Here is a 20496-nt window from a genome sequence, read left to right as displayed (position 1 = left end):
TTTCATAGTCCTTTTCGTGGCTTATTTTGCATTCCAGGATCGTCAAGAAGGCAAATAGTAAAATGAAAACATGTGTGGGAAATTAGTACAGCAGTTGCCCCTGACTGCTGACGGAGATGTTCCTGAGCTAAAAAGGACTTCGAGGGGATTTTCCTATTTTGAACAGAGAAGTCCATGCGTATTGTTATCCCACGTCCCAAATTCAGGTGTAGAACTTTACATGAGGTTTCTCAATAAACGTTTTCAGAATGAATAAACATACTTTAAATATCTTAAAATGTTGTCAGTTTTACCTCAGCAAAGCTGGAAAAAAAAAACAAATTAAAAAGTGCCCCTCCTTGTCCTAAGAGTTTTTGGTATATTTAGATTAATTTTTTTGAAGTTTATTTCTATATTTTCGTAATTTCTACACCCACCATGGGGCTCAAACTCACGACCCCGAGATCAAGAGTCACATGTTCTTCAGGTAGGCGCCCCAGATTAGCTTTTTATCTTTGTTATATGTTGTGTGCTTTTTCTCCTAGATTGGCGTTTATCTTTTTTCTTGTACATTTTTTTCTTTTTCCAGACGACTATCCATTTGTCACAACACTATTTATGAAAGAGTCCATCTTGTCCTCACAGGTGTGAAATGCTATCTCAATTATATTCTAAACTTCCATATGTAGTTGTATTTATTTTTAAACTTTCTTTCAATGCCATGTTTGATACGTAGGGGAGCTAATTACTTCCGCCTTGCCTTTTCTCTCATTTTGTTACACTAGCCAGTAAGTCTGATATTGTATTAAATGGTTAAAAAGTGGGGCGCCTGGGTGGCGCAGTTGTTAAGCGTCTGCCTTCGGCTCAGGGCGTGATCCCTGCGTTCTGGGATCGAGCCCCACATTAGGCTCCTCCGCTAGGAGCCTGCTTCTTCCTCTCCCACTCCCCCTGCTTGTGTTCCCTCTCTCGCTGGCTGTCTCTCTGTCAAATAAATAAAATCCTTATAAAAAAATAGTTAAAAAGAACAGCAGGCATTTTTGCCCTGTTCTGGATATTAATGGAAATGCTTCTAATGTTTACCTAATAAATAATATGCTGGCTTTAGGATTGAGGTAAATTTATTTTATCAATTTAAAGAAAAAATCCGTGGCTTTCTATTTTACAAATGTTTTATCAGAAATGAATTTTGAATTTAGTTGCATTTTTCAATGTTCTTGTCATTAGCCAAGTAATTTTGAAAAATCTTTAAGATGGTGATCATAGTGGGGCCCCTGGGTGGCTCAGTCTTTGGGTGTTGGCCTTCACCTTGGGTTGTAATATCAGGGTCCTGGGATCAAGCCTGGCATCGGGCTTCTCGCTCCACAGGGAACCTGTTTCTCCCTCTCCCTCTGCCTGTAGCTCCCCCTGCTTGTGCTCTCTCTCTCTTTCAAACAGATAAATTCTTTAAAAAAAAAAAAGATGGTGATCATAGTAATGGATTTCTTAATATCGAACCACTCTTGCATTCATGTAATAAACTTCGTCATGAATAATTAATTTTTTAAATATGCTGTTGGATTCTACTGCCTAATACTTTAAGATTTTTTGCCTCAGTATTCCAAAGTAAGATTGGTTTCTGTTTTTCTTTACTATTTTATCAGGTTTATGTACTGATTTTTTTTGTAATAATAGTTTTGGAAATGTCTTTGTTTAGAAAAATTTGTGTAGTTTTGGATCATCTAGTCTTTAAAAGTTTGGCTGAACTCCCCTGTGAAACTATGTGCACATGGTAATGTTTGAGGGCAACTTCTCCACTTCTTTGAAATTTAATCCAAGTTTTTTTTTAATTTATATATAAGAAATCTGTATTTGGATCTGTAATAGGAGAACAGTGGCCCCCCAAATATCCATGCCCTAATCCCCAGAACCTGTGATTATGTTGTGTTGCATGGGAGAAAGGACTCTGCAGGTGTGATCAAGGGTAGGGACCTCTAGATGGGGAGATTATCCTGAACTGCTTAATCTTTCAAGAATTTAAAAGTGAATAACTTTTTTTCATGGGTCAGAGAGACTCAATGCGAGAGAAACTTAACCTGCATCACCGTTGCTGGCTTTGAAGGTGGAGTAAGGGACCATGAGCCCAGGAATATGGGTGGCTTCTGGAAGCAGGGAAAAAGCTCTCAACCGACAGCCAGTAAGAAAATAGGGACCTTGGTCATACACCGACGAGGAATCAAATTCTACCAACACAGGAATGAGCCAGCAACAAATTCTCTTCTAGAACCTCTATGAAAGGAAACAGCCTGCTGATACCTTGATTTTAGTTTAGCGAGACCCATATTGAATTTCTAACCTAAGAACTATAAAATAATAAATATGCAGTATTTTAAGCCACTGAGTTTGTGGTAACTTTTTATGGCAGCAATAGAAAACGAATACTTATCTGGACAGAGAAAGTCAAATTTGATAAACGTATTTTATACGAAATTGACTGTTTTAGCTAGATTTTCACATTTATTTTCATAGGATTACACAGTAGGGACTCACGATTTTTCAAAATTTTCTCAATTTATTTCTCCTTTGTTATTTGTTATTTTGTGTATTTGTACTTTCTTTTTCTTTTTGGGGTGGTTTGGCAGAGCCATCTGAGTCTTTATTTGGGAAAAGACAGTTTTAGTTGGGGACGTGGGCAAGAAGGGGTACCCGGGGTGACAGACTGCCTCCAAGGGTAGGTGGAGGACTGGGACTGAGCCTCAGGTAGGGCTTTTGTTCCTGATGCTCCCCCGCACAGCTCCTTCCCCCAGAGGCTCTATGGTAGTCACAGGAGGGAGGAGGCTGGGAGGGACCACAGTGGCTATTCACGTGGACGGCTTGGACACCAGCTTCCCACTGCAGGTCTCGATCGTGTTCACAGCCAAGGCCTTGGAGGAACTGACACAGCTAAAGGAACTGGAGCGTCTGCTGGAGCCGAAGCTGGACTGGCAGGAGCTCAGGCCATAGCTGAGGCTCGGGCTCAGGATCAGGAGGACCCTGTAGGCGGAGCTCAGCCCGCGTGAGTAGTTGCTGGTAGTTTTTGCATTGATATTCATATTCCACATCCCAGACTCCGGCTGGCTCTCCTTGGCCTCCAGCAGCTTGCGGTAGGTGGAGATCTCTATGTCCAGGGCCAGCGTGATGTTTGTGAGCTGCTGGTCCTCGTGCAGTCGCTGCACCATATCCTGCTTGGCTCCGATCCGCCACCTTGGCATTGGTGTCCTTAACAGGCAGCTCCTGGCTCTGCTTAGCATCAGCGGTGGTGACCTTCAGTGAAGCCCTGTGGCCTTTGAGGCCCTGGAGTCAGCTGATCTTCTGGTTCATCACGGAAATCTCCAACTTCGTGCTATCGAGGTCATCCCCAGGCTGCCCAGCCAATGCCTGCAGCTCCTTGTACTTGATCTGGTACACGGTCTCGGCCTCAGCCCAGCTGCATTTGGTGACGTCCTTGACCTCAGCGATGATGCCGTCCAGGTCCAGGGAGCAGCTGTTGTCCGTGGACAGCACCACGGATGTGTCCGAGATCTGGGACTGCATCTCACGGATCGCCTCTTCATAAGCTGCCCAAGAAACCGATCTCGTCCACCAGCCCTTCCCGGCGGGACTCCAGCTCTACCTTGTTCATGTAAGCTTCATCCACATCTTTCTTGATGCGGACAAATTCATTCTCCATGTCTGCACGCTCTTTGATCTCCTCCTTGTACTTATTTCTGAAGCCCTCCACCCGCTCCTCGCTGTTGCCAAGCTCCACCTGCAGCTTCCGCTTCTCCTGACCCGGTGTGTTCTGCTGCCGCCAAAGGTGGGTTACGGAGCTCTCCATGCTGCTCCGAGCGGGATTCTGCGGCCGAAGGAGGCTCCACTTGGTCTCCAGAATTTTGTTCCGCTGCTCCAGGTGCCGCACCTTGTTGATGGAGGCAAACTTGGTGAGGGTCTTGATCTGGTCCTTCTTCTGGGTGTTGCACAGCCTGGATGTTGGGGTCTGCCTCCCTCTTAAGGGGGCTCAGCAGGCTCTGGTTCACTGAGACGGCTTTGATACCCCCTATCCCCCAGCCCTGCTGTAGCCCCTGACCATACTCACGCTGGTGTCCAGACCACCCCAGGAGCTGCTGCTGCTGCCCGGGAGAAGGCTGGGGAGCGGATGTGGGCTCCAGGTGTCTCGGGTGCGAGTGGGCGGGAGGTGAACACCTCTAGGACTTCTGGATCACCATGGTGGAGGTTGGAGTGGAGGTGAGGAGGCTGAACCTGACAGGATTTGAGAAGGAGCTGAGAAGCTACTTCTAGGTGGGGATCTCTTTTTCTCTGATTCAATTAGCTACGTTTTTGGTTTTTGGCTACTTTTAAATCATCTGAAACAGCAGTCTTTTTTTTTTTTTTTTTTTGTAAGATTTTATTTATTTTNTTATTTATTTGACAGAGACAGCCAGCGAGAGAGGGAACACAAGCGGGGCGGGGGGGGGGGAGTGGGAAGAGGAAGAAGCAGGCTTCCAGCGGAGGAGCCTGATGTGGGGCTCGATCCCATAACGCCGGGATCACGCCCTGAGCTGAAGGCAGACGCTTAACGGCTGCGCTACCCAGGCGCCCCCTGAAACAGCAGTCTTGCATGAGAAAGCAAAAGGCCCTGTTTTCTTTATCTGATCTTTGCCACTAGACGGGCCCCATTCTCAGTGATGTTTTCAGGGGGACTGGGCCAGTCTTGTCTTCTGCTAAATCTGTCTTTGCAGAAATATCTTATAATTCTTTTGAACTCATCTCTCCTGCCAGACTTGCTAAATTTGGCAAGGAAAAACCAATTCTCACCAATATTTTGAGTTTTTTCCCAGGTGAACTCTCTCATAGGCTCTATCTGCATGTGATTTGTATTAAAAGATATTATAGTCTACAGCTAACCAAGTAACAGTTAATCACGTAATCCATCACGGCATATCAACGATCACCAACTTTCCAGCCCGCAGTATCTATTTTCTTGCTGATCACCAACTGACCACAAAATTAGTATTTCATATCTTAAGCATTGTCAAGGTAGCTGCATGTCTAGGTAGCAACTCTGTAGTTGTATATTATGTTAACAGGATAACAAATAAGATGACAGTGACTTTGAAAAAATAAAAGTGTGTTTGTCTTTCTTACAATAATTCAAGCATAAGCAGTCCAGGTTATGGTATGATAACTTTGTTATCTTTTCTTGCTCTGTAATAGTCCCTTGGACTTGCTCTGGTCTGTATGGCTGCACGTGGCTTACACTACTCCTTCTAGGTTCCGGCCTGAGGATTGCACACTTCACTTCTGCTTACGTTCACCTAGCAGAACTCAGGCACATTCCTGCATTCCTACCTGTAAGGGAGAATGCAAAATACAGTGTTTATTCTCAGTGCCAGTTTGTCTAGATGAAACACAAAGATAATCTAGGAACTGCAAAAGGGGAGAATGGATAGTGAGACCTATTGGTGGCAGATGCCATCTCCTTTTTCTCATGATTTTTCCCCCATTTTTTCCCTTTAAAATGTGAGGGTTTTTTCTTTTTTAATTTCAAGGCTTAAACATGTCCCCCATAGTAAGTATTCATATTGAGAGATATTTAAACTAGGTGTTCTTTATATAGTTTTTAGGTTTTTTCCCTTTAATGAAAATAGCCCTTTCATCATATATTTTATATATAATCGTAATCACTGTTTAAAAAAATCAGCCAGTGAAAGAGAAATATCATCCAAAATTCTTGCACATTGAGGAAAAATACCATCGATGTTTTGATGACTACTCTTTCACGTACCATTTTTAGAAACATACACGGACACTCCTTTTCCCAAAGATTTCCAAAGATGGTCATATAATAATTCTGCTTTTACTTTATAAGCTTTTAAAAATGCAATTTTCTTTTTTTGTTCATTGCCTCTTCTTCCACCAACTGAATAATCCTAAGTATCAATGTTACCAATTTGGTGTGTATCTTGGCTTACTTTAATTTATGGTCAAATGATTATATGCATTTGCATATTTACATATATTCACACACATTTGTAGTTGTATTTATATTCAAATATTTTTGGCATTGTTTGGCTTAGAAGAGTGGGATAATATATATATATTTCTCTGCCTCTTACCTTTCTCACTTGACCACATATTGTAGAAATCTTTTTAATCCTTGATTATAGATTGATAAAATCCCTTGTAATTGCTGTGTGGTATCTCATGGTATGGTTGTACCACAACTTATTAAAAATTTTTACCCATTAGTAGACATTCAATCCCCCCCCCATTTTTTGTTCCTGCCCTAAAAAACTGCATTAACTATCCTTATCTACTAGTATTTTATTTCTATGGTTTAGATGACCAGTAACAGAGATGCTGATTTGAAGGGGGTATATATCTTCTATTTTAGCAGATATTACCAGACTGCTTTTCCAAAAGGCCATAACAATTCATCCTTTCTCCAGTATACTTCCCAATGTCTCCATCAGCAATAGGCATTCTGCTGTTTTAAATTTTACCAATATTAACGTGTTACCTGCTTCTACCTTAAGTTTTCATTTTGTAATCATTGAGTGTGCGCATATATTTATTTATTTATTGTGTTTATTGTATAGCTGTATTTATTTAATGAAAAAGGAGACACAAACTTATTTTACGTTGCTCTTGGACATTCAAAGCGCATATCTGCTGTGGCTATATGTAATTGATGTACATACTATGGGTGTCAAAATCAAATACACGCATTTGATTGTAAGAGATAATTTTCCTCTAGCGGTTTATGTTTCTCTTAAACCTTTAGGAGTCTGTAGGCTGCTATATAAATGGTCTGAGTGCTAGGTGAATTTTTTTTAATGTAAAGATATACAAAATTGTAGCTACTTGTTTCTATGGGGATCGAGAGAGAAACTGTGAAATAAATTTGGTTGTTCTTGCGGCATTTTAAACAAGCAAAAAAAGTTAAACTGTCTATAAAGACACTGCATTTATAAGTTTTATTATTAAATCCACCACTGCTTTGCTGACTAATAAAATGGAAAATGTGTGCTTTTATAGGTTTATAAAAAGGCAAGCTATAGTTTCGTGAAAAATATCTTGTGCCGATTGAATACAGGTGGCTACTTGTTTAGACTTTGAAGATGTAAAGACTTAGTATAGATGTCTGAAAAAGGTAATATGGCACAATAAAAAAAAATCTTCCTTTCTTTGCTCATCAATCCTTGGGGTATTCCATGTCAAATAAACGCTACAACAATTTATAGTAAAAGTACACAGTGGAAGTGCCAACGTTAACACTCCTTAGGACTGGATACCTGCCAGATTTTTCACACCAATATTTAATGTGAACTAAAATGTCTTTTCCATTGGAAGTGTGAGAAGCCGCTTGCTTTCCTATATTTGGCAACACGCTTACGTGAAGTATAAAGTCAAATGCCCATGATGTTCTCTTTATTTCAACCATGATAAATTGTGTTCGTTTGTTTAAGTGCATGTGGCAGCTTTAGTGTTCCAACTATAAATTTTGGTTAACTTCTATTGACATGCTGTATTAAACTTAAGAAAAACAAATTACACTTCACCCGTTTTAATTGACTAAATGTGTCAAAAACACAGTAAGTATAACACAAAAGGTCAGAGCCTTCGTCTACACTGTAATGGGTGTCATGGCAGGGATCCAACTTTTCTTGTACATTTCATTTTTCATGAAGTTTTAGGACAAGGCATACGTTTAACATTCACTTCCACTTCTCATTTGTACTTCAAAGTTTATCATAGGCTGTGTGACTACCAAGAATACTTTTCTCTCGTGCTATTTAAAGTTCTCTTCACATTGACGTGTGTGCCCAGGGGATACTGATGTTCTCCTGTAAACAAGGCCTTGAGAATGGACTTTGGCATCCTGAGGGCCGCGGTGCTGGTGTATAGCACACCCATAGATCACTGCAACGCTCCCTGGGAAAGACCTGGTTTACATATCTAGTCCCCGCTCCTATGACTGAGCAAGCAACACTGTGGTCAGGTGCCAGATTAAACTTGGCATCCTGGATTCCCTTGGGATCTGATGAAAGTTACCAGTTTTAATTCTTTTGCTCTATGGCCAATCGATTACATCAATCTTTATTCCTTCAGCAATTTATTAGCTTGATGCCTGATCATTAAATAATATTAATCTCTCTCTCACCTGCTGCCACCACCCTCTCTCTCTCTTTTTTTTAATTTTTAAAAAATTTTTATTTATTTGATAGAGACAGCGAGAGAGGCAACACAAGCAAGGGGAGCGTGAGAGGGAGAAACAGTCTTCCCGCTGAGCAGGGAGCCTGATGCGGGGCTTGATCCCAGGACCCTGGGATCACGACCTGAGCTGAAGGCAGACGCTTAACAGCTGAGCCACCCAGGCACCCCATCTCTTTTTTTCTAGTTACCCCTTGGTAACTAACCCCTTGGTGTGGTATCTTTTCATCTCCTGTCACAAAATTAGCTCCTTTTCAGGGGTTCAGACATTAGTTTCCAGTGTGAACTTATGTCTGGAAAAAACTCAAAATGTGGCAGGTGTTTGCAGAACATTATGTTGCAAATTGGAGAAAACAGAGATTCTGAATCTTAAAGTTTATCCCATTCTCATCACTATTTGTAAGCATCTCATTCCTTAGTACATGCATTTCAGCCAAGAAACTACAAGTTTTATGTTGGCAAAAAGAGGAGACTGTCTATTTGTTCAGCTCTGATCAATTTAGGGGTAGAAAAAAAGAGCAGTCATCCTTATCCAAGAAGCTCAGAGACTGCTCAATGGAGCCTAATAAAAGGTTTCAGTTCTTAAAAAAAGGAAGAGATCCATCTTCCCAACCCAGGGGATCACTGTTATCATGAAGATTCCCTGAGAGTGAGTCTGGTTCTAAATTACAGTCAGCAAACTTTCCGTGAAGGGCCAGCGTGGAAAACTTTTAAGCCTTGAAGCCCATGTGATCCCTGTCTCAACTACTCAGTCCTGCCATTGACAGCATAGCCATCGATATTATGTCAGTGAATGACTGTGGCTGTGTTCTAATAAATGTTTATGGACAATGAGACTTGAATATCATATAAATTTCACGTGTCATGAAATAGTCTTCTTGCTTTTTCCCAACCATTTAAGAATGTAAACACCATTTTTAGCTTTGGGGCTGTGCAAAAACCATTGGCAGATTGTATCTGGCTTTAGGGCCTAGCATGCCAGCCCTTGCTCTAACCTAATATTAATTTCTAAAAAGCCCAAGAAATTTAAAGGAAGTTGTTTTTTTTCTTTGAGAGAGAGAGAGCATGTGTGCATGTGCACATGCATGAGCTGGCGGGGTGGGGGGAGCGGTGGGGGGATTGGGGGTGGGGCAGAGGGAAAGGAAGAGAGAGAATCTCAAGCGGACTCCACTGAGCCCGGAGCTGATGCAGGATTTGATCCCACGACCCTGAGATCATGACATGAGTCTAAATCAAGAGTTGGTGGCTTAACCAACTGAGCCACCCAGGCACCCCAGGAAGTTTCCTTTTCCAATAATGTTGCTCTGGCCTTCTTGTACATGCAGTATTCTCTTCCGTACAAGGAGAGTTTCCCTCCTTTCCCTCAATTATTTTTTTTTGTTCAGATGATAAATATAACGGTATTTTGGAGTCCAGTCTGATGGGAATAAGGTACAGCAAATGCTGTTGATGGCTTGTCCGTATCTGTTCAGTAGCCACCACTCCCCTGCCCGTCCACTCTGCTACTTTGTGCAGCAGTTATGTGAGATTCCGTAGATCTTCTCTGACCACTGGAGTGCGTATGGCCTATAGGGACGGTGTGCTGGGAGTGCTGAGGCATTAGTGTCCCTTGTGAGTAGCTCTTGGGCAATGTCTGATGGAATTGGAGGGTAAATATCCATAGCTTGGGAAATCTCTGAGGCATATTCTATGTTGTCTCCCTGGGTTCTTCCGTGGGATTGGAGCTCCAGTTGCTAACAGCTGTAACCTGGTAGAATATTTATTGGCCTCCTTCCTTTCTCTATTTCAATTCCCTACTTCTTTTCCTGGTGCTTCTCAGGATTTCCTCCCAAATAAATCACTTGCTTGCTAGATTCTCAAGAAATTGCATATACTTAAATTCAAAACCATTACAAATGAAGGCCACTGGCTTAGGTTATAAATGTTAAGTCCTTGCTTTCTTCCCTTGAGTTTAGGCAGAGCTTGCCATCTGTCCTTTGAGTATGGCAGGGATTTTCTCTTCTCCTCTTTTGTCTTCAGCCAAAGGGAAGATAATCGTTAACTATGGGCCATCAAGTAGCGTTCGGAGAGAAGTGGTATGCTGTCTCCACCCAGGTCATTGTGATTGTTGTGACCCGTACAGTATGACACATGACACAAGAAAATAGTTCAGAGGGGACATTGTGTATCCTTCACCTCCTCCCCTGTACCAGCCCATAAATATATCAAACAAAGACTATTTCTATTGACAGCTCACTTTCTCTTTTCTATACTAATTGCAGAATTGGGATGAATTAAAATGACATGGTCTTTTTGAAATCCAAATCCTGGATAAATTTCACTCTACATCTAATCTACAATAGATTTCCTTACTGCCCCCCTGTACTCTGACCTATCTGTTCACTTTTCTTCCAAAGCACCTATGTTTTATGGTGCTGGGACCATTATTCCCAGTCATTCCTAGTATGATTCCTATTATTCCAAACAACAATTACTTTTATTAAAATTCTTAAAAGTAGTCAATTTTTTCCCCTGATAACCCTCTATATATCTTTCTTTCATTAGCAGGAAGCATGGATATGATTTAGTAGCATTCCTCCTCCTGGTTCCTGTTTTTGAGAGGTAGACACTTTCGCTACTTGCAGTGTAAGTGGAGAAGGAATAGGGATGACCAGAAGCCTTTTTAGGGTAAAATTTTCATGAAGAAAGAGGTACAAAGTGGATATATATATGCAAAGGAGAGACGCTAGGATTCTTTTTATAGCAGCAGAGAGTGGTAGTGGTAAAAGCATCGAGAATGTTTGAGACAGAGTTGATAAGATGAAAAATTATTTCAGACAGACTGAAATAGAAGCAAATTTACATATTAACCAAAAGTTTGTACTTTTTGGTAGAAGGTTCTACTACTACTTCAATGCCAGTTTTTTTTTTAAAGATTTTATTTATTTATTTGACAGAGAGAGAGAGACAGCCAGCGAGAGAGGGAACACAAGCAGGGGGAGTGGGAGAGGAAGAAGCAGACTCATAGCAGAGGAGCCTGATGTGGGGCTCGATCCCATAACACCAGGATCACGCCCTGAGCCGAAGGCAGACGCCTAACCGCTGTGCCACCCAGGCGCCCCTCAATGCCAGTTTTTAAAAAATGCATGTTCCAATGAATAATTATTGTTATATTAACTCCCGATCCCTATGAATATTAAATCAAAGATAAAGAGCTAATCTGGGACTCCTACCTGAAGAGCATGTCTTCTGCCCATTTTTTAACTGGATATTTTGGGATTTGGGTGTTGAGTTTTATAAGTTCTTTATATATTTTGGATACTAACCCTTCATCAGATATGTCATTTGCAAATATCAGGGGACTATTTTTAACTGTCTTTTTCTTTCCTGAATCATTTTGATCAACTTCTGAACCAAACTGGCTATCTTAATTCAGTGTAGGTTCAAAGTCAAGTCCTAAACTATATGAATGCATCTATTTCATTCTGAAGGGTGTAAGTATGCCCTAAAGGTATAATTTCTGGTCTCTCTCTGGTCTTCCTTATTCTCATCTTAGCCTTTCACATCATCCTCCATGCCAAACTACCTAAGATATTTTTGGTCCCAGTAGACCTGAAGAGCATGTGACTCTTGATCTCAGGGTCATGAGTTTGAGCCCCATGTTGGGTGTAGAAATTACTAAAATATATAAGTAGACTTTAAAAAAAAATTCAAAAGTTAATCTTCCAAATATACCAAAAACTCTTAGGACAAGGAGAGGCACTTCTTTTTTATTTTATTATATTATGTTAATCACCATACAGTACATCCCCAGATTCCGATGTAAAGTTTGATGCTTCATTAGTTGCGTATAACACCCAGTGCACCATGCAATACGTGCCCTCCTTACTACCCATCACCAGTCTTTCCCATTCCCCCACCCCCTCCCCTCTGAAGTCTTCAGTTTGTTTCTCATAGTCCATACCATAGTCTCTCATGTTTCATTAGGAGGGGCACTTTTTAATTTGGTTTTTTTCCAGCTTTGCTGAGGTAAAACTGACAACATTTTAAGATATTTAAAGTACATTTTTGAATTATGACATTATTGAATTTCAAAATAATCCATATATGGAGGTTAAATTATGGCAGAGGCTTGTCGTTGAGGACCGCTTCCTGACAACGTACCACTCCAGTCACATGAAGACAGGAGGCAATTTGAAGACAGGACATCTATATTGTGTTTAGGGATTTAGTTGCCAAGTGTTGCCCTTAATATCCTACAGAATATCCATTTATCAAAATTCAGCCCAGTTTTCAAGTTTCTTTCTGGTCATTTGTATGATCTCTCGGATAAAGTTTTTTGCATTACAGATGGATGTCCACCACCCCAAGATCACGGCCCATCTCACTTCATCCTTCCTTGGGATTTTCAGCTGCACCTCATCATATATCATCGCCTGTTAGTCTGCGCTGGTCCCCCCACCTCACACTTCATCACTTCTTGCACGCTTTGTGAGTTCTTTGCTCTGCTATAGAATCTGTCTCCATTGTTCACTAATTCATTACATATCAACCAAATATAAAAGAACCAAACTTTAGTGGTATCTAGATTAGTTCTTTCTAATTTATCGAAACAAGACTATGGCACATTATAAAAAGGAATGATTTCTATGATAAAATGTGGTCAAGAAAGTATTGTATATGATACTATATACTTTCCGGGCTTTATTCCTCTTTATATTGACTCTATAAACTTGAGCAGGAAACTTATCACCAGGCACCTTTATTACATGAAGCTGAAAGTAATAGAGATAGCTGCCATTGCCCTGTTGAGGTGTCAGCATTATGAGTTGGACATATTGCTTTTGGGGATGCTCACTTAAGCAGATTTTTACTTTGAGTACATTTCACTGTATTGAGTGTCATTTTGGGGGTCATCCTCTTACCTCAAGCAACTAGGTAATTTCCTTCCTTCCGATTGACCAATCCAGGCTGAATGCTTGCGAACTTATTTGGATCATCTGAAAGAAAATCTCTATACAAAAATAAAAGTACTGCTGTTATATGGTTTACTATTGATTTAAGTAGATTTTCCTGAGTGAATTATTCCTTCAAGCTTTCTGATGTAAAGTTGCTAGCAATATTTCATTATATAATGGAATTGGTCATTGCAAATGTAATATTTTTATTCATAATCTTTATGTTTTATCCATTCAGATTTTCATGTATCCTATGTGTAACTTCCAACTCTTTGCTAATATAATGAACTCAAATTACCCAAGTAGATTTTTCCACTGCTCTGAGTGTCTTAGTCTATTTAGGCTTCTAGAGCAAATTCTGTAGACTGTGTAGCTTATAAACAACAGAAATTCATTTCTCAAGATTCTGGAGGCTGGAAGATCCAAGGTCAAGGTGCCAGCATGGCTATATTCTGGTGAGGGCTCTTTTCCTGGTTCACAGCTGGCAGTTTTATCTCTGTGTCCTCACATGGTAGAAGGGCTACGGAGCTCTTTGGAGCCTCTTTTATACTCCCATTCATGAGGGTTTTAGCCTCTGACTTAAGCATCTCCTTAAGGCTGCACCTCCTAATAGTGTTATCTGTGGGGGTTAGGATTTCAACCTATGAATTTTGGGGAAACACAAAATTCGCTCATAGCACCATGTCCACTAGAGTCAAAGGTTGTACATTTAGAAGTTCACCAGCCCTACGAGGGGATGCAAATTTTAGCTTGCCACTGAGTTTTTTTTTTTTGCTTGTTTGTTTTGTTTTTTAAAGTAGACTCCACGCCTGCAGAGAGCTCAACACAGATCTTGAACTCACAACCCTGAGATTAAGACCTGAGCTGAGATCAAGAGTCAGATGCTTAACCAGCTGAGCCGCCCAGGTGCCCCTGCCATTGAGTTTTTTTTTTTTTAAGATTTTATTTATTTATTTGACAGAGAGACAACCAGCGAGATAGGGAACACAAGCAGGGGGAGTGGGAGAGGAAGAAGCAGGCTCCCAGCCGAAGAGCCTGACATGGGGCTTGATCCCAGAACGCTGGGATCACGCCCTGAGCCGAAGGCAGATGCTTAATGACTGAACCACCCAGGCGCCCCCTGCCATTGAGTTTTAATGTGGTGTAGTAGAGCCTAAGGGAGAACAGTCAGCAACTTCAAGATATAATGCGAAAGGGTTGTGATTTCTGATGACGTCATTTTAATAATTCTAGAAGTTGTATTTATGGTTATGTGGTATATCCCATTGATGTTTCTAGCTCATTGTTCAATTAGTCCTAGAGAATATTGAACTTATACTATTAGAGTGGGGAAAAACATGCCTATATAAGATATTTTAATTATTATTTAGGAAAGTATTTATTATTTAGCACAGTATTACCTTAAAAGTCAAAAGGCTGCAAATTTAGGATTACTTACCTTTACCAAGTCCTCTTCGGGTACCTCATTATTGCCTAGGTACTAAATTGTGACATTAATCACATCTGTTACAGCTAAGCAGGCAGGTGTGTGTGGTCAATTTTTAATTTTGTTTTTATTTTACTCCTGGTCTGTAGAATTTACGATTTTGTTTATTCAGAGGATGATGAGAAAACCCTGCCTTTGGAGTACTCCATAAAAATTTACAGAGACAATGCTTTTTTCTTTAGTCAAAATAATGCATTTCATTTACTTTAATGACCGCCTAAGTTTGTAATTGGTTTGCACTTTGAAGCACTTTGGTATTTGTTGGTGGTTTTTAATTTAAGGTATGCAGGTCAAAATACAAATGGGTTGATAAGTCTGACTTTAGAAACCGGCCTTTTAGATTTAATTTTAGTAACTCAAGAACAAACGTTGACGTTTGCAGAATGAGGGGATGCGATGTTATATAACCAAGTATATACAGAAATATTTTTAGCTCTATCTGGGGTGACTCGGAATTAGAACTGTGTGAATTTTTCAAATTGAGACTGGCAGTGTGGCATTGATATTTCTAAGTAAGCAACTGAGGGAGCATGCTAGAAGAATTCTCTGTAATCTCTGACTGCATGCAGACATAAGACTTACTTTATGATTGGATTCAGATGGAAAGGATCAGATGTCTTAACTGATGAATTTTAAAGACCCACAGCCAGTCTACAAAAGCCCGGTGCTGACCAAGAGGAGTCTAAAATATTATCTTTACTATTTTTTTTAGCAAATATTTTTTGAGTCCCTTTAATGTGTTAGGCACAGGTGATGGAGAAATAAACATAAAGGAGACACTGTCCTTCCTCAAGGATGGGGCTGTGTGGAAATAATAAAAGCAGTAGTAGCAAAAATAGTAGTAGTTACTTTTACTGAATACCTAAAGTATGTCCACTACTTAAATGCAGTTATCTCTAACACAACAATTCTGCAAAGTATCATTTGCTCTGGCTTGCCGGCAAAGAAACAGCCCCAAAGTGGTTAATTAACTTGTCTGAGTCAACAGAGAGCAAATAGAGAATTTGGATTTGAACCTTGTTCTGATCCCAAGGTCTAAGGTCACCATTTTAAAAATACATGGGTCAGATCATGTAGATCATTTAGGACATTCCAAGTAATTCAGATTTTATTCTGAAGGCTATTGAAAGCTACTGATTTTAAACAGCATACGGCATGCCAGGATTTGGGTTCTAGAGAGAAACTTCTGACAATAGCATCGAGAATGGAATGGAGGGGCTTGAGACTGGAGGCAAAAGGCCATTGCAAGAGCTAAGGTGGGAGAGACTGAAGTCCTTCTTAGGACATGGCTGTGGGAACGAAAAGGAAGCAAATGAATTTAAGACATACTGAAGAGGGGGTGGGTGCAGGGATAAATCAAGGACTACTTCCAAATTAGAAGATGGTACCATTTGGCTCCATTTTTTGAATAGGAAATGCAGAAGGAGATTAGTTTAAAAAATTGTATTGAAAAATTGTCCAAACTCATTATAAAACTTAGAGCAGTACAAGAAAGAAAACAATGGAAGTTAAATGTCACCCCCAATCTCAGAACTCAGAAGTATTCATTATTAACTTTTGATACACTTAATTCTGGACATATTTCTATGGGAAAAAAATATATATAGAAAAATAAATTACAGGATTTACTCAGCTTTAGATGCCTGATTCTTTACTGAAAGGGATATTAGTTCCTAAAAGCTTCCTCTAAAGTTAAGACAAAAGATTATGACGTGGTTGAACAACATGGTTTGAACTATGTGGCTCTATTTTTGTATGGATTTTTTTTGATAGAGTAAGGCACTGTAAGTGTATTTTCATTATGATTTTTAAAATAACATTTTCTTTTCTCTGGCTTACTTTAAGAACACAGTATATAAAACATATACAAAATATGTATTAATTGACTATGTTATTGTTAAGACTTCTGGTAAGACTACTAAGAAAATTAGTAGTTTAATTTCAGGGAAGTCAAAATTATATGTGGATTTTTATTTTTAATTTTGCATCTCACCTTTATTTATTTATTTTTATTATTAGTTTCAGGGGGTAGAGTTTAGTAATTCATCAGTTGCATATAACATCCAATGATCATTACATCAAGTGTCCTCCTTAATGCCCATCACCCAGTTATCCCACCCTCCACCCCCACCCCTCTAGCAACCCTCAGTTTGTTTCTTATAGTTAAGAGTCTCTTATGGTTTGTCTCCCTTTCTGATTTTGTCTTATTTTTCCCTCCCTTTCCCTACGATCCTCTGTTTTGTTTCTTAAATTTCACATGTAAGTGAAATCATATGATAATTATCTTTCTCTGATTGACTTATTTTGCTTAGCATAATACCCTCTAGTTCAATACAGGTCATTGTAAATGGTAAAATTTCATTTTTTGATGGCTATGTAATATTCCATTGTATATATGTACCACATTTTCTTTATCCAGTTTTCTGTTGAAGGACATCTGGACTCTTTCCATATTTTGGCTATTGTGGACATTGCTGCTATAAACATTGGGGTTCAGGTGCCCCTTTGAATCATTATGTTTGTATCCTTTGGGTAAATACCTAGTAGTGCAATTGCTGGGTTGTAGGGTAGCTCTATTTTTAATTTCGTGTGTGGGGGGTCACGCCCCTAATTTCTGCTCTGTTCAAGGGCCAACTTGATTCTGGTTTTGTAATTGCACATTACTTCTCTAAACAGTGTCCTATGGATTCAAGTTCAATTTTTAATGTGCTGAATTTAGGTGCTCATGGGATAGCCATATGGAATTATCCTTTAGTCAGATGCATTTGTGGTCTTGGATCCACAGGAAGATCAGGGCGAGAGATGTTAAGTCAGGAGATGTTATCGTATAGGTGAAAGTTGAACCCCTGAGAGGTTCACTAACACTGAGTTAACATGTAGAGTTGATGAGGCCTGCAGTAGAGCCTTTGGGGGTACTCACATATTTAAGGAGGGGGGGATATAAGAGATGACTCTCCAAAAGTATTTATGTAGGTAGAAGAAAAACAAAGAGATAATGTTATAAAAGCCAGGAGAGAAAAGAGTTTGAAAAAGTTCTCCATAGTTTTGAATGTTGTAGAACAATCAAGAAAGATAGAGTAACTAATTATCCATTGGCTATAGAAATTTGGTAATAGCATGAACAACAATTTGGTCTCATCACGAACAGTTTTTGTAGGTTGGAGAAAGAAACCAAATTACAGTGAGTGAAGAAGTAAGTGGGAGGCCACTCTCAACCAGCTTGGTTATGAGGGTCAGGGGAAGCTAGAGAGATTGCTTAAGAAAGACATAGGGTTGAGAAAGGGCTTGCTTTTTCACATGGGAGGGGTTTGAATATATCATATGCAGAGGGTAAAACCCCAAAAGGGGAAGAGGCTGAAGGCAGAAGCAGAGCTGATTGGCAGAGCAGGGACCTGAGTGGATGAAAGATGTGGATTGCAGGACTAGCTTTGGGCAGGAAGTGGACATCTCATTTTCTGTGATAGAAGGGACGTAGGTATGTAGATGTATTTACGTAGGAAAATAGGGCTTTGAGAAAGTTCTGCCTAAATGAGTTGTGTTTTCTATGTCAAGAAGAGGACAAGATGATCTGCTGCAAATGAGAATGACAGAGTTTGAAAAAGAAGTTTGAAAATAGTAAATGTAAATAGTAAAGTTGTTTGTGATAATGGGAAAAGGGGCAGATAAGGAATATGTAAAGCACTGCTGATTGGCTCCAAAGGCTCGATCAGACTTGGAAACCATATTTCTTCCTGGTGCCAGATTTTATGGCTGTGTGATTTCCTTCACAGAACACAGACATAGTAGAGTGGACTAATGGTTAGATTGAACCACGGGTTTTCAGTCCTTATGCATCGGAAGAGAGATCGACAAGGGCAAAGGCAATGGATGTTAACAGGAGAATATTTGAAGGGATAGACCTGAGACTGAGACCAGGAAGGGGAGAGAAAGGAAAGAAGATAAGTCAGGTTCTCTGAGGTTGACTGTAGGTATCAATGAAAGTAAGAGATTGCAGAATACATGAAGAGAAAAGCTTGCAACTGGGATGTGATGATTTTAGATTTAAGAGATGGAATGCTTTCAGTGGAAATGAGAAATTTAAAATAGCCAAAAGCAGTTTGCATATTTTATCATGAAGGGAACACAGTACGTGGGAATTCCGTGGTTGTGGACCTGGGATTGCAAACACAGTAGCTGTGGTAGGCACGCGCACAGAACAATATATTTGTACTGTGAAAGAATGACGTCTTTCTTTCAGGCTCTCAATGCTATGGAGAACGGTCCTACTAGGGTTAGAGAGATTGAGTTCCAGGTGGGATGATGGAGATGAAATGAAGTTCTTGCACTCCAAACCTACTGCAGCTAATTTTTTTTTTTAAAGATTTTATTTATTTATTCGACAGAGATAGAGACAGCCAGCGAGAGAGGGAACACAAGCAGGGGGAGTGGGAGAGGAAGAAGCAGGCTCATAGCAGAGGAGCCTGACGTGGGGCTCGATCCCACAATGCCGGGATGACGCCCTGAGCCGAAGGCAGACGCCTAACCGCTGTGCCACCCAGGCGCCCCAACTGCAGCTAATGTTAAAATAAACTCACAGTGAACCGATTATGTGAATTGGTTGTGTTAGTACCTTGTCTGTCATCGTCATGCAGCTTGTAGCTTAGCACGTTAGAGGGTAAGAGCTGTTGTCCCCCTCCCATTAGACTGTGATTTCTTCTGTAGCAGGGACTGCATCTCATTTATTTTTATACCCCCAACACTTAGTGTGTCTGGCACATCACAGGACTTCAGTAATGTTTATTTCCTCACATAGAGAGATTTAATCAGGAAAAATTCACAAACTAAGTAGGCTTTGAGCAACTGACTGTCCTTTTTGGTTTTTTTTTTGAGAGAGAGAGAGAGAGAGAGAGAGCGCATGAACCGGGGGTGGGGTGGGGGGAGGAGAGCAAAAGGAGAGGGAGAGAGAGAATCCTAAGCAGGTTCTATGTCCAGCATGGAACCTAACATGGAGCTTGATTTCACAACCCTGAGATCATGACCTGAGCTGATATCAAGAGTGGGACATTTAGCTGACTGAGCCATCCAGGCGCCCCCGACTGTCTTTTCCATCACTGTTTTCTGTATTTGATTGACCCTCAAAGGAACAACATGGCATAGAGTAGGTGCATAATAAATATTTGCAATTCGTTGGTTACAAAATAACATCTTTTCTTGATTGCAGAATTTTGGGCATTTCTTTGCTGTTATTGATGTAAATCTGCACCTGTAGAACTGTATTTATACAGTTCATTTATTTCCTTAGTTCTGATAAAGAGATGTATTTTACTTCCTGAAAATACTCCTTTGCATAATTGCTTCTGCACCTCATTGAAGATACTTATCCTCCAATTCTGATGATGAGAAAATGATTTTAATAGTGGTGGGACATCTCTGTACGTTGTATAGCTCCTATTAGAGCTCTAGGGTGTTTACTGAAAATTCTTCTGAATATGTTATACCTATTGATTCAAAGGCTATGTCTACCTAACAAAAGTGGGAGGTTGAACCCCCAACTTATTTTTACCTTTTTTTCCCTCTTGACTGGCTCTCAGTCACACTCGTGGGCTAATTGCTCAAACAGTTCAAGTGCGGTTTAGGTAAATCAACAAGTACAGGTATCCTTTGACTAATATAAGATGGAAAAAATTTTGCCATTTAAAAAAGGGTGAAAAAGTCATTTTAATTGCTGGACTATTTGTGTACTGGGATCTGGCATGACTACTTCTTCTCAGGTGCACAAACAATGTCAGAACTTTTTAGAATGTTTGGATCCTGTGCGATAGTCTCAAGATTTTCTGTTCTGTTCTCAATTTTAGGGGATACTGCTCTTCTTGTTTTTGACCAAAGTGGCCCTCCTTATTTTTATTA

The 20496-nt window shown here is 40.1% G+C and overlaps 1 pseudogene; it reads right to left on the bottom strand.

The window, feature by feature from the left end:
* Nucleotides 1-2816: 2816 nt before the first annotated feature.
* The window catches only part of LOC100465470, a 194796-nt pseudogene continuing 177116 nt past the window's right edge, over nt 2817-20496 (bottom strand).

Source organism: Ailuropoda melanoleuca, chromosome 5 (assembly GCF_002007445.2).
Source record: "Ailuropoda melanoleuca isolate Jingjing chromosome 5, ASM200744v2, whole genome shotgun sequence".
Classification (NCBI taxonomy): domain Eukaryota; kingdom Metazoa; phylum Chordata; class Mammalia; order Carnivora; family Ursidae; genus Ailuropoda; species Ailuropoda melanoleuca.
Note: the sequence above shows the minus strand (reverse complement) of the source record. Positions and strands in the feature narration are given on the sequence as shown.